Source organism: Miniopterus schreibersii (genome assembly GCF_964146895.1).
Source record: "Miniopterus schreibersii genome assembly, chromosome: X".
Taxonomy (NCBI): Eukaryota; Metazoa; Chordata; class Mammalia; order Chiroptera; family Miniopteridae; genus Miniopterus; species Miniopterus schreibersii.
The window spans coordinates 7,120,070-7,124,924 of record NC_138104.1 but is presented as its reverse complement, the minus strand read 5'-3'; the positions used below and the strand labels follow the sequence as shown (position 1 = coordinate 7,124,924).

General features: G+C 41.9%; 1 pseudogene across 1 annotated transcript; it reads right to left on the bottom strand.

The window, feature by feature from the left end:
- Positions 1 to 402: 402 nt before the first annotated feature.
- LOC308551711 (high mobility group protein HMG-I/HMG-Y pseudogene) lies at positions 403 to 1,191 on the bottom strand (annotated as a pseudogene). Its single transcript has 2 exons — positions 1,183 to 1,191; positions 403 to 780 (listed from the first exon to the last, which is right to left on the bottom strand). The product of its transcript is annotated as a high mobility group protein HMG-I/HMG-Y pseudogene (transcript).
- Between the last annotated feature and the right edge of the window lie 3,664 nt (positions 1,192 to 4,855).

Here is a 4,855-nt window from a genome sequence, read left to right as displayed (position 1 = left end):
GGGCCCCTTTAAGTCCAGGGGAGCCCTGCAAGGTCAGGCCCTCTAATGGGAAGCCAGAGGGACGAGTGGGAAAGAAGGAACCCTCTAAATCACGAGGCCAGTCAGCAATGTCCCCATCACTGAGGGAGCAGAGATGCAGGAGGTGCAGGGTACTACTAAGTGGAAAGTCAGCTTTGTTCAGTGAATGCACATGGGTAAGAGGTTTTGTGGGGAACCAAAACCAAAGTAAAACTGCTTGCCACTGGGGCCCTGCAGCAGCTGGTGTGCTGTGTAGTGTGGTGCTGGTGCAGGTGGGTGGCAGTGACTGTGGGCCTGGGGGAAGGGGCAGGGGCAGTGGGAGCAAAGCTATCCAGTCCCAGAAGGAAACTGCTCCTCAGTGAGGATGTAGGTGGAATGGCAAGGTCACTGCACCTCCTCTGAGGACTTCTATGAGATGCCCTCTTCTTCCTCCTCCAGTTTTTTGGGCCTGCCCCTTGGTTTCCTCCTTAGAGTGGTGGTGATTTTCTGGGTCTTGGCAGTGCCCTGTTTTTGCTCCCTTGTGGTCAGGCCTGAGGTCTTTTAAGTGTTGGCACTTCACTGGGCTCCTTCAGAGGCTGCTTGCGGGGCCTGCCCTGCTCTCTCGTCTCAGTGATGTGCTTCTCATACTTTGGGGGCCAAGGCCTGGCTGGACTTCGTGCTTGACTGGCTCTTCTTCCCTTCTCTATGGAGCAGGTGGAGGAGCAATGACGGATGCCCAAGCTCGGCTGCAGGCGTGCGGTGCTCGCTCTGGGCTACTGGGAGCTACAGTGCTGGATGCTGACGACCCACCTGGATGCCTTCTTTAAGCTGTGGCAGCACCAGAAATAGCCTGGGCTTGGAGTCCCAATAAGAGGCTAAGACAGATTTAAATGTGTTTTTTTATCTTATGCTACCATTGTGCCAAATACAAGCCTCAAGTCATTGTCATACCCTAAAAAAATAATAACTATTGTTATTATAATTACAGCAAATCCCATTTATTGAGTGTTCAGACTTTATATTTGTTATCCCATTGGATTCTCATAAGGAACCCAATATATATATTACCCACTTTACATATGAGGAAATAACTAATGGCTTAAGAAGGTTAAGAAATTTGTATAAAGTCATACAGCTGGTATGACCAAGCATGGCTTCAAGTCCTTAAACCCAAGACTGTTTTACCATATACATGTTTTTCCACTACAGCCAAGTGGACTCTAAATTCCATGAAGAATTGGACCATAATTTTGCAACAATATATAAATAGTTAAGAGTAAGGTTTGTGGGACACAGAAAGTACTTAATAAATAAGTGACTAAGTGACAAATGGGTGAGCCAGTCAATTAATCAAGGTTTGCAGAAAAGATTTAAAGGAGCTAGCAAAACAATTGCAAAAGCATTATACTAATATTGTATTAGGCATTTTAAGTATACCATTTGTTAATCAACTAACACATACAATCTGATAAAGATTAGAGGACTGAATGCACCAATGTAATTCACCACTAATATAATAATTTTTCAAATTTCAATATGTTGCTATAAAAGCATTTATCTCTGTTACTAGTACTCTCTGTGACTCTACGTTATAATGTTATATAGGGATTTGAGAATGTATAAGAAATTATTAGGACAATTTGTAACTCCAAAAATTATCCAGGTCCCAAGCCAATATATGGATCTGCTTACTAGGGGACACTTCTGATGGGGAGGAGAAGATTTCAGGGTGACTATGCTGATTTATCTAAAAGCTTTCGGAAAAGCTGTGGAAGAGCAACCAGAAAAATAAAAATACATACTCAGGGGGCCAATACAGAAGTTAAAGATCTGAATTGCACTGAGATTCACTGTATTTCTCTCTCTCCCTCCCTGTCTCTATCTATCTCTTCTCCTACAGATCTGCTGCACTGAGAGAAGCCAAGGACCTATTCCTACTTAAAGGGAGATGCATTCCCTCACATCTTCTACCCATTTCAAAGTCAAATGACATACAGGATCTAGAATAAAAGAAACCACATGAACAGACCAGGCGAGAGAGTTTTTCTCTTGAGACAATGATATGAATGTGGGACCTGTTATTGATTGAATTGTGTCCCCCTAAAAATGATATATTGAAATCCTAACCCCTAGTACCTTAGAACATGACCTTATTTGGAGATAGGGCCTTAACAGAGGTAATCAAGTTAGATAAGTTCATTAGGGCGGGCTCTAATCCAGTATGACTGGTGACCTTATAACAATGAGAAATTTAGACCCAGAGGAAAACATGCATAGAGGGAAGATGATGTAAAGAGGCTCAGGGTGAAGACAGCCATCCACAGGCCAAGGAAAGGGGCCTAGAACAGTCTTTCTTCACAGGCCTCTGAAGGAGCTAACTTTGTCGACACCAGGATTTTCAACTACTAGCCTCCAGAACTGTGAGACAATCAATTACTATTGTTTAAGCCACCCAGTTTGTGGTACTTTGTTATGGCAGTCCAGGCAAACTAATACAGGACTATATTTGTAATTTTTCATTGTGGAAGAATGAAACTTCTTCAGATGACAAATTGACCTGAATATTGAAGATGCCTGAATAAAATTCCTCTGTAACTTACAGTCAAAGGTCTATCAGTAGCTTCCCATATTGGGAACTTTCTTCCAGATAACAAAAAAGTTATACTATTCCACAGTGTAATCTCTGCCTCACTACAGGTGTTGCCCCCTCCAAGAACATGAACCACTTGAGCTGATAAAAACCTTTACAGCACTATCAGCTGGCTATTATGCTTCACTCACAGCACAAGGTGTGTTCACAGAAAGGAATAATAAGGATAATTTGTTTGTTTAAATATATCTTTGTGGATTTCACAGAGAGGAAGGGAGAGGGAGAGAGAGAGATGGAAATATCAATGATGAGAGAGTCATCATTGATCAGCTGCCTCCTGAACGCCCCTGACTGGGGATGGAGCCCGCAACCCGAGCAGGTGCCCTGACCTTGAATGGAACCATGATCTCCCAGATCCTAGATCGATGCTCAACCGCTGAGCCAAGCCCGGCCGGGCTGTTTGTTTTTAATCCTCACCCGAGGATATTTTTTCCACTGCTTTTCAGACACAGTGGAAGGGAAAGAGAGAGAAACATCTATGTGAGAGAGACACATCAATTGGTTGCCTCCTGCACATGCCCCAACTGGGACAAGGGAACGAGCCTCCAACAGAGGTATGTGCCCTTGGCTGGAATCAAACTCGGGACCCTTCAGTGCATGGGCCGGTGCTCTAACCACTGAGCAAACTGGCTAGGGCAGGATGAGTTCTTTTGAGTGACATCATCAAAAGTTCCTCCAGGTCTCTGTAGGAGGTACTGGCCTTCCCTAATTTACTTATACTGAGTATTTCACTGGGAATCATTTATCATCATTGTTTTTTAAGTTAATTTCTTTTTTCTCCCCAGAAGTTCCTGTATTCTTCTTCCTTTTCACAGACTATGGTATCACCTACTTCTCAATGTGGATTTTTGTTTACATTAGAGTAGGAAATGAGGGAGAGAAAATAAAATGACAACTGCACGGGGCAAGATCACAAAGGAATGAAAAAAAGCATCCCTTCTTTTACAAATGCAACAGCTTCTGTCCCTGTATGGAATCTTGCTAGAGATGTTTATGATTAATTTTTACAGAGTAATACCCTCCCTCTCCAAGATATTTTCAGCATGGAATATGACTTGGGATAATATGAATGGTGTAGTCCAAGGAGCAATCCCTAAAAGAGCCCATTCTGGAAGAGACATTTTTTATTGAGGGAGGTAGGGGATTACAGGCATTGTTCAAAGGATACCCAGAAGGCCCCTGCCAATCCACCTACCTCTGGAGCCGGGTAGACAGATTATAACAAATATGCTGGACCTACTTCCTAAGGTAAACTGCTTCCAAACACTTCTCAAAACAACTTAGCAGAATCTATATTTAAAACCCAACAGCCCTGTCCCGGTAGCTCAGTTGGTTAGAGCATCATGCTGATAAGCCATAGTTTCAGGCTTGATCCTAGTCAGGGCACATACAAGAATCAACCCATAAATGTATAAATAAGTGGAACAATGAATTGATGTTCTTTCTCTCTCTCCTCTCTCCCTCTCTCTCTTTCTCTCTCTCTCTCCCTCTCTCTAAAATCAATAAATAAAAATTTAAAAAATATAAAACCAAACAGTGAATATGCTTACCAAGATCAATCTTTCACCTGATCCCAGAAGGCAGACTGCCAGGTCCTTCAACAGAAACCTCGTAATTAGCTGCGTTCAATTGTTTTGAGGACCCTGTGAACCATAAATTCATTGTATTAACTCAAAAGTTTCCCCTGATGTCAAGAAGACTTTCACCTATTACATGCCAAATTGCAAGTTAATGCTTCCACTATTTCTGAGAACAAAATATTATCAGATACATAATGAAGAAAATGAACATCTACTTCGATGTACAGCCTTCTGAATTATTAAACATGTATGGCAAATCTTTATCTGTTCATATGGATAGAGTGGAAAAATCAAAATTACTGTACTGATTGATTCCTCTTTTGGATGTTCTGAAAAAATCACCTAAATTAGAAATGAGGGAGATTTGACTGAGTGTTGTCTTATAAGCCCACCTACTATCTGAATGTTGAGATATTTAACTTTCCCAAGTCATATATGAGGTAGCAGAGTTTTTCCCCCAGCACTGTACATTTAAGGGGTGAGAATGCAGAGAAACTAAGGAGTAACGTGTTTGTGTGTTTTTTTTCCTTTTCTGCCTGTTACAGAACGTTATAATTTTTTGTACTAAAGGTCATCTACCAGGTTTATACCTAAATTAACCACAATTCTGTATTCCTTTCCCTCTACT